The 13,261-nt window shown below is 48.5% G+C and overlaps 1 protein-coding gene across 2 annotated transcripts in view; it reads right to left on the bottom strand.

Moving 5' to 3' along the window:
* Nucleotides 1–13,261, bottom strand: part of DAG1 (dystroglycan 1) — a 49,647-nt gene that overhangs the window by 34,059 nt on the left and 2,327 nt on the right. The window contains exon 1 of one of the 2 annotated variants that reach the window (XM_066195194.1): nt 7,782–8,028. The exons of the other annotated variant lie outside the window; for it this stretch is intronic. The gene's annotated coding sequence lies outside the window, so the exon portion shown is untranslated. Of the gene's footprint in view, nt 1–7,781; nt 8,029–13,261 lie in introns of those variants that run through there. 2 annotated transcript variants of the gene reach the window in all.

Below are 13,261 nucleotides of genomic sequence, written 5' to 3'. Positions count from 1 at the left end.
TGCACCTGTCCTGGGGAAAGGGACCCGTGCCAGGTGGGGAAGGAGATCACAGCCCCCCCCAGCATCCTGCTCGGGGACTGTTGGGAAAGAGCAGCAAGTTTCCCATGGTGGGGGGTTCAGCACAGAGCACCTCTGTTACACTGGCTCTCCAAATCTGCTGGCAGCAGCCATCAGCTGCAGCACGCCAGGGAAAAGCTGTCCAAAACACCTATGGAAACATTTGGGAGAGTTGAAAATAGAGTTTGCAAAACAAACGCTGACCAGCCGCACAACTCTTCCAGGAATATATTAAGTGTCAGTGTAGTTGCATTCCAGTACCTGAGTACATTTTCTATAAATAAACATTTTAAACCACTTTGTTTCAAAGTTTATTATATTAGTCAAGTACAGTGCAATGCTTCACATTTTAGACCTGCAGGCTGCCAGGCAAAATTGCTGCTGATTTTTAAAACTGTGCTGCGCTACCTGGGGTATCATTTTTAGGGTTTTTTTCAGATACAGAATAAATGTGTTTGTAGAAAAGTATTATTAGATCAGGTCTCTACCAATACATCAAATCCTGTGGATTAAAACATCTTTATTCACAAACCAACAACAACAGGTTTATTTTCAAACCTACCTTTTTCCCCCCCTGTTTTTACAGGCCAATAAGCAAAAGAAAATACACCAGTAAGTGCATGCAAAGTAAGCCACTCAAGAACTAGGTATTTCTGTCATTGACAAAGCCTCAGTACGTTCCACTGGCAGCAATTTCTGGGAGCTCCATTTGAGCAGTGAGCAGGGCTGCCAGGACACAAGTACTGCACGTAACAAGCCAACTACACTGCAGACACACCAAAGCTCCCCAAAGGCCCTGCTCCCCTAAAGATGTGGCCAAGAAGCATGCCCAGTGAAAATGGATCACCCTGTGTCCTAACCTGGGTAGCCTGTCTGCACACAGACCTCAACCCGTGCACTGCAATCCAAACACACTGCATTCACAGGGATATTGAACCCTCTTGCAGAAGGGAAAACCCAGACACAGAAGCTGTGCTTTTGGAAGGTACAAAGTGTAGCAAACAGGAGAGTATGGCTGAGGGCAGATCCTGCTCCCCAGCATCCATCCCATTACGAATATAGTCCTTGAGCACCTGATACCAACAAAACACAGCTTAACCTTCAGAACACAGACTTCCACTGGTGCCTTACAGTACACAAATATTAATATTGACAAATAAATTCAGGCCTGCTTAATCCAAAACATACAGCACTGTGGCCAAGCTTGTGTTTTGTTTGGAGAACAGACCAGACTCTCTGAGCCTGGCTGCCTTACCTATTTTCGAAAGCCAGACTTAAGTCAACCGAACAGATAACAACCAAGCTGAAAGCCCAATCCTCATCACAAACCTCTCCTGCTCATCAAGCTCTTGAAACAGAGGGGGAAAACACCCCGGGGGTACTGCGGTTATCTCCATCAGTGCTGTGGGGAGCTGAGGAGAACACATGCCTGCAAGGCCAGATACCTGGGGCAGGTAAGTGCCTGCCACTGTTCCTCACCACTATCAGCTAAATCAGCTTAGAGGAGCTCTGTGACTGCTCAGCAGAACAGGGCTACATGAGCCCTTATCTCCTTTTCCATCCTCACAGCTTAGGCAGTAAATTCTTCAAAGACAGCTCTAAGTAGAAGGTCCTGATGGAGCACTGCTGGCCACGGCAACTTGGGACCTCTGCAGGGAGCCATGGCAGCAGTTCCAACAGCTCCAGGGTAAGAATGCTGGGTAAGCCTAAAAACTGTGGAAAATGTAATTCCCTGCACTGGTATGCAAACTGCACCTAAGAAACTGCTTAATTGGACATGGGGAGAGGAATCAAGGCTGAAGTGCAGTGATTTGCATGAGGGATTTCTGTCTTTGGTGTAGGGTAGCCAACACACACCATGTAATTTTTGGGGAGCTTTGGGGCGTGGAGACTTGCGAGGTCACCGAGGTGACAACGAGTCAGGTAAGGCTGAGATGAAACTTCCTATGTAGCACAAACACCAGGTTTGGGTATGGATGCAGCAGAGTTTAAAGTGATGAGCAGAAGGAATACAGGGCTGTTACCTGGGAATCTGGGCTGAAAACAGGAGGAATAAGGGCAAGGAAGAGATGGGCTCTGAAATAGGAAAAAATGGAGAACAAGGTGTAAGATGGAGAACAAAGGAGGGTCAACCTTCCTGTTGTAGGAGCAGGGGCACCTACAGACAGCCATGACCCCAAAGAACAGACTGAACCCCCCAGGATGCCAGGGAATGCCCTAGACAACCTGCTGGGGTGTCCACTTGGTCTGTGGCCAAAAGGTTTGCTGTGGGAGGGCAAGCTGGGGTGGACTTGCACACTAACAGAGCGCCATGGGAGGGAGGGGTGACAGATCTGCCATTCAGAAGCAGTTTTGCCATTTGTCAGATTTAGCAGTAATAATGATGAGCTTTAGAATACTAAGTGTGCAAAATGCTCTAACTGGAAATTAGTACCAGCGATGTTTATTAGCGAATCAATTAAACAGTCAATAATTCGACCGGCTTCTTGGTGGAGTGTTGCTTCACAATAAACACTGCAGCCTCTCGGATCAGCTGCAGCTCCAGCCTGCACCCCAAAGGGGCTGGATCAGCCCAGGGTTCAGCAGGATCCCCCAAGCCCAGAGGTCGGGGCTGGCTGCTGACCAGGCGCCTCAACGGGGAGGTTAAGCCTGCGTGGGCAGAGACAATCTGGGCTGCTTGTGTTACACATTTGCACAACACTGACCCAACCACTGAACACTGTGCACACCACCAGCACGGAGTGAACACACCAATGGCCATACTTTTAATTACTTCTATTAATAAACTGGGATAAAGAGCTTAGAAGTTGGAAGTGCCTGTGCAAACCACACCTGCCATTAAAGGGGCACTCCTCAACCACACATCAGCAGGAGCAGAGAGCTGGCCATGCAGGGAAAGGGACAGGGCCCTCCATGCATCCTCCCACTCTTTGAGCAGGACTGACCTAAATCCTTCTCTTTTCAGACTCTGGTGGTAGAAGGAAAACAAGGCAGTCTCATTAATTTCACCTCCTGCTGCCTGGTGAACTTGTCTGTAGAAAAAAAAAAAATGATATTCAAAGCTATGCTGGTGACCTGGCAATTCAAACCTTCTGTGGAGCAGGAGGCACAAATGACCTGCTGCAGCACTGCTCACCTCATGGCCAAGCTCTGCTCTCACCCCCAGAGCTCCTCAAGTTATTCAGCTCTGGACTTTTTACAGATGCAGTCAGGACACCCAGCAAGGGAACTGTTCCTCTGCAGGGCAGTTGATGCAATAGAAGGGCACGTAGTCCATGGACAGCTGGTGGCTCAGAAAAGACTTCTCTGGTATGCAGGAGACCCCGAGACTGGCACACTGCATGACACAGGCGACTCCTCCCTGCAGCTTCCTCAGAGCCTCACTGGAGCCAAGTACACCGGGACACCCTATTTTCCTGTGATTTCCAGAGTTCAAGTTGATTTTTTAACCTGACAGTAACAGCAGAAGACTATAAAAAACCCCACAGTGGCCTGAGCGGCTCTGGAGTCTAAAATAAACATGCCAAGCCCTATTTGTGATGGAGTAAAAATAGCTTGTTTCTCGTACCTTCCCAGGACCTCTGGTTCGTACACAAAAGCTTCACAGGTTAACTACAAAAATATCCGATGTGCAAGGAATGGCTTGATTTGAGCTTTGCACTGTTTGAGGAGTACAGAAAGCCACCCTGGCCCTGCAGCAAAGGGATGAACCCTCAAAGTTCGTCTCCCGCCCAGGGCTAAAGGCCAGGCGCTGCCAATTCCCTTTAATAGAAACCACTGTCCTTCTGGAGAAAAAAAAAAAAAGAAAAATCCAAACAAAAAAATCCACAAACGTCACTGGAATTACATCTTGTGCTCTTCCTTGGCTGGATACTTTTTAAATGACACTTATTCCAAAGAGCACTAACTATAAAATCTAGTGCAGAGCTGTGCTGCAGCCGGGACGGGCTCCCTGGGAAGCAGAGTGAGCACCATCAGTGTCTGCATCAAAAGGAGAAGACAGACTGTGGCTGGTCTGTCTCATCCAAAGAAATGCCACTTCATAGCGAGTTCTGCTAAATTAACTTTTTTCCAGGGCTTAAATGTATCTCACCTGGCACCTGTGATGCTCCTGAAGAGAACAGAAAAACAAGACCTGGGAGGGAAGCTCGGCAGGAAAGCCATCACGACGCTGAGTTTAATCATTACATCATTTCTAATGACAGCTCTGCCGGACCCACAAGTGAGCACCAACCTATTTATGACTCGGGCTTAAAAAAAGGGCCAGAATTTGCAATGCATCTGAAGCCTGCTGGTATTTATACAGGCACTAAAAGGCACCCAGGGAAAAGGCCAGGCGTGCACGTCCCCAGCCCGGAGGGCCGGGCTTGCAGGAGCCACCAGCTCCAGGAGCCTCCTGAGAAACAGCCAGCACATCCCCCTACAAGGCAGTGGCACATGCAGCTGTCCATCTGCCTCAGCCCAGGAGCACACATCAGACTCCAACCCAGCCCAAACAACACCAGGCAAGGAAGGCACTGCTTCTGTGGGACCCCCAGGGAGCACCCTCACCAGCCACACTCACCACCGACCACCCTGCCCTTGCTTCAGGGTCACTGTTAAAATTCATCTCCAGAAACCTGGGCTCAAACTGAGGAGGCATAAATCAAGAAGCAATCTGGGGCTTTGGGTGAGATGCAGAGGCATCTCCAAAGAGCTCTCAGCACAGCCACGCTCATTTTAAGCGCGAGGGACAAGAAAAATGAATTTTCTTGCTAAATACTCTTTTAGTTTAGCAGGTCACATTGTTAAGCTCAACATTTTTACTTTAGATTATGTTCTTAACCATAACCACATCATATTGAAGGCCAGCACCTAGTGAGACCTTGATCACAGGTCCCTGAAGTCTTCAGCTCTTGATGAAAGTCACTTATGCACCTTGTCTTGAGTCAAGGGCTGCAAGCAATGGAAAAGACCGTCTCCCTCAGACACTTCTTTCCATTACTAAGCACTCTAGCAAGTAAACAAGGAAAAACACACACTTTTCCCAGGAGAACAAGGGGAGCGACCTGCAGCTTTCCAGCTTTCTCGTACCACCTGCCTGCACATTGTCACTGAATGGTCACCTCACCAGATGCCTCAAGGTAAAAATCAGAGCTTATATTGTATGAATATTTGGTATTAGCTGTTGCATAAACACTGCTGCTTTTAGAGATGGCTTCTCTCAAGTTTCCTGCTCTCCTCACTTGCCATTGCTTCCCATTCTTTCAGCTTACTCTGAAAGATCAGAACTCCTGGAAAAAATGGTCTTCCTATCTGGTAGGCGGTGGTATGACAGCCCAGTCACCAAACATCTGAAACACCAACAACCTCACCCACATGTGCACCCCAGGATGTCAGCTCATACTTCCACCCTCCAGTGCACTGCATCATGCTTCCTTCCTGCACCGGTGAACTTTTCCTCCTATTCAGTGGCCCACAAAGATCTCAAGGGACCATGCAACATGGGGCCTGCAAACTGTATGTATCCTCCCATGTTGGCAAAGACTTGGTAAATCTGTAGAGAAAGGAATGGCTGAGCTTTCTCCCTGCCTCTTCCTCACAGGGCAGATGTGCCTCGGCCTGCTTGAAGACCCACAGTGGCAACACAGGCAGCCACATCATAATTTTAATCACTGTACCTGCTCAAGGAAGCATTTCCACCTCTCCCATCCCACTCCTCTCTTCCCTTTGTGCTGGTACAAGAGTCACAGTGCACAGAGAAGTGGACGTGGGAAATGACACACATTTCAGGAATGCAACAAGAGACAAATAAGGGCCCAGTTCCCATCTGGCTCAGTTTCCGGGCTGGATGTAGGGTCTGCAGGACCACTTCTCTTTCCCTTTACACCAGCACAAGGAAAAGGAAGGGCTTCTTCTGCCAGCAGCACCTGCTCAAACCAACTGAGAAGCTGAGCACACCAAGTCTGGACCCTGCAACAAACTGTGCCGGGCAAGAGCACTGCACAAAGACACCAAGGAAAACCCAGACAATTCCAAAGATAAAGAGAAATTAAACTGGGTTCAGCTGGACATCTCCCATTCATTTCCCACTATTGTCCTAAGCAGCATCTAAGCAGCACATGCTGAGAGCTACGGTCACCTCCCACAGCCAGCTGCATCCTGGTAGCAGGCAGAGCAATTCCCTTACAGCAGAAGGCTCCGACTGGATCTATTCCACATTAATAGTCCGCTCGAGCACTCCTGGGCAAACTGCAGCAAACAGGAGAGTGACCTGACGCAGGTTTCTTTTCAGCCACTAAGCCACTTTAAAAGACATCTAAAAATACATGAAATGCTTTTCTCATGTGACTTTTCTAAGCGAGGGACTGCTCTAAAGCCTGCCAACCACAAATGGAATGAGACACCACTGCAAGACCTCTTGTCCTGCACCAACAGCCTCTACACTGGCAACCTGTTGTGTTCAAGAGACCAGCTGAAGATAAAAAACTGGAGTATTGTGCCTGGCATTACCAGCTCCTGATGTAGCACCATCCTTCCCAAAGGGCTGTGCTTCCTTTCAGGATCACCACCCAGATGGGGAGCTGCAATGTTTTGCTGTGTTTCTGCTCCAGAAGGATCTTTAACTAGCTACATCCAGAAGAGTTCAAATTTACACTCCTCCTCACCAAGCCTGAAATAAAAAATAACTTCTCAGCTCTGCTGTCACAGGTAATTCCTCTCCACTGAGGAGAGGAGGTAAACAGGACAACTGTTTGCCTTTGAAAGTGCTTTGCAAATCAGCTCAGATGGCTGCTGCCACAAAGCCCAAGCAGGAGGACACTGGCCACTCCAGCTGATCCTCAAGCTCCTTAAGAGTAGATTTACAACACCAGGTTTCCCATCAGGACTCTTCCTCCACCCCCAGACTGGAACAGAAAAGCTCCTTTGAGATGCAGACCCTTGTGCCTACAAGCTTCTATACCAGTGCCTGCCTTGAACCAGAGTAGACACTGACAGTGGGAAATGAAAGGTGTCTGCTCCTGGATGAGCTCAGGCTGCAGAGCTGAGCCATCTGCTTCTACTGAAGCTGAGGGTGGCTATTCCCTGCTCCAAACCAGACACCTCGCCGTGTGCCCAGGGAGCTCCAAGCTTTAGCTGACCTTTTCCAGTTGGCACAGCCTACAACTGCTGGTCCCAAACAGGGCTCAGAGTCAGCTGTGTAGAATTCACTAATAATCATCGTCTTAGTCACTGCTTAAAGAAGAATCTCACCCCTAAACATTTGCCTGGGGAGTCAGCTTCACCAGCCTTAATTCCCATATATGACCAGAAACGAGGACTTCAGCATGTGGAGCAATCATTCCTGGGCTCCCAGCTGGAGTGACCAAGCCATACACTACACCAGTCCAGAAGACACTCCCAGGGCAGAGCTCTGCACCCAGCCTTGCTCTCCACAATCTCCCTCATGCTGGTGGTGGATTGCTTTTCAGCAGGATGTGAACTGACCAACTCATCACAAAACACAGGTATGTGTGGCCAAGGTGTGCCTTCAGAACTGCCCCTATATGCAGTATCTTGACTTCATCGTAACTTCAGAAAAAATCAAACCCTAAATCTCACTGCCTCCTCTGTTCTCTGCCTTTCTTTGGCGCAGGGGAGAAGCTGCCTCAAAGGATCTCCTGAAGCATCATATCAAGGCAAAGGTTTTGAACCAGCATGTGAACAGACTGTAAGGAATCCATAAAAAGTGCAAAGAGGCTTACCTGGAGTCGGCAGGATTAAGTTCCCTATACAAAGCTATGCACCTCCAGGGGAGGCTTTAGGAGCCTGCCGTTCAGGGAAGAGAAAAAAGCTGGAGGCTGCTGAGCTGGGTCACGCTGGAGCAAAGCGCACAGCACCAGGATGCAGAGCAGAGGTCTGCAGGAAACAGCTTCTTCCTGTGACGGCAGGACAGTACCACGACCCCTCTCCCCTGGGATACCCACGGGCCAGGCACAGCCAACTGCCAGACCAGGCTGAGCTCACACAGCCACGTCCAGTCACCGAGGCGCCGGAGAGAGATGCACGGCCCTACCTGTCCCGGCAGGACCCGGCTCCAGCAGGGAAAGCAGGAGGTGGAGACGTGCACCACTCCCACCCAACCCAACGACTGAAAGATTGGAGGAGCTTTGGCAGAGCAGCACAGAGCAAAGAGGAGGGTCAGCATTTCAGTTTTCAGGAATAATGGGTGTGCAGTGCAATGGTACCAGTGCTGGGACGCTGGTTTGAGGGGAGGGTGGGGACTGAACCACATCACAGGCTGTAACAGTGCTTCCAGAGTGCAGGAGCTCGTCCACCTCTGACTGAGGCTTTAAGCACACCTTCTCACACTCAAATTAGCCATGGTAATCTCAGAGTACTACAGACCGTCTGCCACATTCAGCACACAGAATCGCACACAACTTTTATCCTGGCTTATCACCATTATTGCACTGGGGAGCAACGCCGCCTTCTCAAAGCTTTAATTCCTCAATATACAATTTTACATCATTGCCAGTAGCAAGTGAAGCCCTTTTTCACATTAGCTTTGACTACAAACTTTTCACGAGGCTGTAAAGCCCTACTCCTACACTTTTCTTAGTTTAGTGCCAAGGGTTCATGGGTTTTGCATGCAGTACTGTTACAACACGTTGCTTTAGTTTTCTCTGGACATTTCTGAAGATTTGTATTTATCTCAGCAATTGCCATTCTCAGATCAAATTTCTTACCTCCCTAGAGGCTGACCCCTGCTATTCAAACAAAATCGTATTCTAAGAAGTGATAACTCTTTCTTGAAAAAGCAACCAGCACAAGGCGCACAGACAAACACAGAGCACTGGCTTTATGAACAACACTGGGAGCACAAAATTCCCCAGGCAGAGGACACAAAGTTTCCCGTTTTGGCCACACAGCTCACCCTGGAGAAGTGAACTGATACCACGCAAACACACACAGCACCGTGGTACAGACCTTTATGACAGATTGCATGACAGCATCAGTCCAGTCACTCAGTGTAACTGCCATCAACGCAAACGTTAACACCCAGCCTAAAAAACACCTGATCTGACCCAGTCACTCATTAAAATAAGACTGACTGCCCTATTCCTGATGCTCTATCCCACGCAGGATGGGCAGATCTGCACTGTGACCATGCTGCAGAAGCTGCAGGACCTCTTACACATCCCATACAACAGCTATTCTGTGCAGAAACACCACACTGCAGAAGCTTTCAATGAAGTGAAAGTGAGAATTAATGAAACAAATCAATTATGAGTCGTTTGTGCCCATTAAGTCCAGTTGATGCCAGTACCTCTGTGATTATACTTTCCCACACGTCTTAAAGCTTTTGCTGTGGTAGGAGAAATAAAAGATGCCAAGGAATTTCAGAAGATAGGCAAAGGAGGTTTTGAATTTTAGGAAAAATACTACAAGAAGATTCTCCCTTTGAATTGGCACAGTCCCACCCTTGACTCCAGCCAGCCTTTACCTGTATCTGTAGAGGAAGACGTCTGATTTTTAGAGAAAAAGAGACACAGCTACACTGATTTTGCGTAGCCTCCTGGCAGGATACTATGAAGTTGAATTCAGAGGTTTTAGAATAACCACCTTTTATCCCCTTAATGTAGGCCCCCAGGCACGATCATAAAAATTCCACTAGAAATATTTCCTTTGGGGTGGGGAAACACCATGCATGGTCTGTCATGCAGGAATCGGCTCCTACAGCACAGAGAGCTCACACTCCACGGAGGTCAAGACCTCAGGAGAAAGCCTGAGGGACATGAACAGGGAATCACTGCAGCCTCAAATATGCCTCTCATTCCCCATCTAGAAGCCCACACCTGTGTAAAGCCTTTGTGCAGGAATCCCAAGTGCCACAACATAAAGGTCACACCTTACATTTCAGCAATACTTAGAGAAAACCTGATGAAACTTCTTGCTGTAAAGGGAATTCCCAGCTAGAGACCAATACTGAAGAGCTGCTTTAGGAAAAAAGTTCGAGAGAGGCACAGAAGCCATATTGGCAAAACTGGCAATTATTTCCATTCTGATTAAACTGGAATCTGTACAGCACCCTGGACTGCTGAATAAACGAGCACTACAGACAGGGATCTTGGTCCCTCTCTGCTGAATTTGTTAAGTCCCAAAGAAGCCACGCACACAAGGAAATCCGAGAAGCTCTGGAAAGAAATGTGTTTGAATCCATTTGGGGGCAAGAGGGAAGAGGCAGTCAGGGCCAACCTAGCAAGGACCAGCAGTACCCCATCCCCACACTGCAATCTGAGGCTGTGAGAGAGGCACAAGGCTTTCACATCACCTGTCATGATTCAACATTTCAGTGGAAAACCGCTGGTTCAAGCTATCACTCAAGCTCATCCAAAAATCAATCCCTAGCCCTTGGGACTGATATAAAATGATCAGTATCTGCTACAGGAAACTCTCATCAAAATTACTGAATGCTAATCCCCACCCTTAAGGAACATACTTCACAGAAGATTAAGCTTTCTGAAGTCGAAATGCACAGTCCAATTCAAAAAAAGAGAGAAACCGGTGTGAATTCAGCACACACCTCCAGCACTGGTGTGACCTGTAACTATGCGAGGGTAAACTGAAACCTCTCTGTAACCACTTGTTCACCCCAGAGGAGGGAGGGCAGGAATGCCGCCTGTCAGGTCCCTAACAAGGACTATCTGCACCATCAAGAACTGCAGGAAGGGGCTTCTGAGCCACTTTGCCGGAATGCTCAGAGAAACCAGCATACAAAATGTTTTAGAAGCTGCCCATGTAAACCCTTTACGAATCGAGCCCTTCCCAGAAAGCACAGCAGGAAAGACACACCATACCCTTACTTGGGGTTGCAGTGAGGGCAAAAGCACTGCGGTGAGACCACAACATGAGAAAAGAGGAGAACTCATTAGCGGAAACCTTCACTCAGATACATTTTTACAGGTTCAGATGAGGCTGTGAGCCTGGTTTTACAAAGAAAAACCCAAAACAAAGCTGAACACGCTGGGGTCAGGACAAATTTTATTGCTGTTTTTAAGCCTCACCCTCTTCCATGTCAAAGACAGTACTTTGAATCCCACCAAGAATTACTCTCCAGGCGTAGAGGACACCTGCAGGACAGTGAAACAGGGGGGACAACTCAGCCCTGAAGAAGTAAATATCTGTTATAGCCAAGAGCACCATTACAGAGAGCTCAGCTGATCCAGTGGCTTCCTGCCTCCAAGGATGGTCTAACACCCTTCCCTTGCAAAGTGAATAAAAGGTCAAGCTGAAAAAACCACCAACTTTATGCCAAATCAGCAGAATGAACTGGTTAATCCATTAGCTCAGCACCACAGCTGGCCCCTGGGAGGAGGCAAGAGGGCCCAGCTGAAAGCAAAGCAAGAGAAAGGCCCTTTTAGGAACATGAAGCCATGAGGGTGGCTGAGATGACCACTTGCTCTGACCTAACCCACCACAAGGACCATGCCCACCTCCTCCTCCAGGCTGAGCCTCACTTCTTTTCCCCCTGCAGTGCTGGGCTGTTGACAAACTCCTCCTGGTTGGGGATTTACAAGCTCCTTCCATGGACAATCCAGGTTACTAAACTGCAGAAAGTTAACCCAGGGACAAAACAGGTCAGCTGAGCAAGATGACTGCAGGCACCACAATGGCATGTCTGGGGTCTGACCTCTCTGCTCCAAAAGCAGTGAGGCTTACCCAGCTCAGCCTTCCCACGCAAACCTCCGCTACCTCACGCCAGGACAAGCACGGTGCCTCTGGCATGGCCTGACAGTGACACAGCCAGGGGTCACACAGATCACCATTTGTGTTGAGGTTTGGGAGCCACTGTGAGCTCTCCAGATATGTGCAAGGGCCACAGTGAGGAGATGTGGGAGCACCTGACAGCCCTGCAGCCCCCTCCAGCTCCTGGGTCCCACCACATTGTCCAGGGACAGGACCCCAGATGTGGAAGAACCCTGCAAGGCTGCACTGCTGCCGTGGGCAGAGATTGCAGAGAATCTCCCAGGGTGCCTCAAGGCTCTGAAAAAGTAGCAATGAGGTGACCTTGAGCAGGACATGGCATTCAGGAAAACAGGAGGCCCCTGCTGCCTACCCAACTCCAGTCAAAGCCATGCCACTCACCTTGCCCTGTCTCCTCCTCCTCACAAACCAAGCTCAAGAGCCAGGGAGCTTTCTGCCTGTCCCCAGGTAACCAGCTCAGGCACTGCACAGGGAGAAGGACTGTCTGGCTGGGGGACTTGGATCATCTCCTTCAGACACTGCTGCATCAGCAGAGCAGTTCAGATGCTCAAGAAAAAAATCCACTGAACAAAAACTGGTAACATCAAACACATACAACCATCTTTCTTGCTGGTAAGCTAAAATTTTATCCCAGAAAAGCTGAACCAGAGAGTTTCAGTGAACAGATAAGCACAGGAGATACACAGAAAAAGGCACCAGACTAAGACGTGCACCTACCCAGAGTGTTCACACAGGTTAGTACATTAACTTTCCATCCAGCAGCACCTTAGTAGTTTGCTCAAATTCAATCTCACAGAACAAGCCCTAAAAGCACAGGTTCTTCTGGCTGATATTTTATTTTTCACAGCTTAAACACGGTCACAGTCCTTTGCAAATTGGGTTTAAGGTACAGAGCTCTCCAGACTGCACAAACATCCTAAGAACAAACATTTTCAGCATACCAAGAGCTCAGATACACTAGGTCAATCCAATTGTGTTTATTTGTATTTCACCCAAATCACCACCAAAGTACTTGGAGCTCAAGGAGCAACAGCCTCCCACTGATTCAGCAAGAGACCAGAAGTAATTGGTAGACAGTCTGCAAGCACCACAAAGAATGCCAGAGGCATTTATTTACATGACCCCTGTCTGCCTAAAAAGAATTCAGCGTTTGCATTTTCTCCACTCAAATTAATCATCACTAGACTTAACTCCTCAGTACCGTTCCTCAGCTAACAGGGGTAAAGGCACAAACCATCCCAAATCATCCCCACAAAACTTTTCAGATAGCTGATAGAGGCAGATCTTTACTCCACCAGCCGGAGTTCCTCCCCAGGCTGGGGAGTACCTAGCAGTACCCTGCTATCTCTCCAGGCCAATTTGTCTCATTATCTCCCCAAGGAACACGGAAAAGGCAAGGAGACACCGTTTCTATTGGTGAGCAACACCACCCCTGCCAGGGCAGAACCATCACACCTTCTCTGCTGACAACACACCG

This window comes from Chamaea fasciata, unplaced genomic scaffold, assembly GCF_029207755.1.
Source record: "Chamaea fasciata isolate MVZ Bird 193981 ecotype frontalis unplaced genomic scaffold, bChaFas1.0.hap1 SCAF_13, whole genome shotgun sequence".
Taxonomy (NCBI): domain Eukaryota; kingdom Metazoa; phylum Chordata; class Aves; order Passeriformes; family Sylviidae; genus Chamaea; species Chamaea fasciata.
This window is presented reverse-complemented; position numbering and strand designations above follow the sequence as displayed.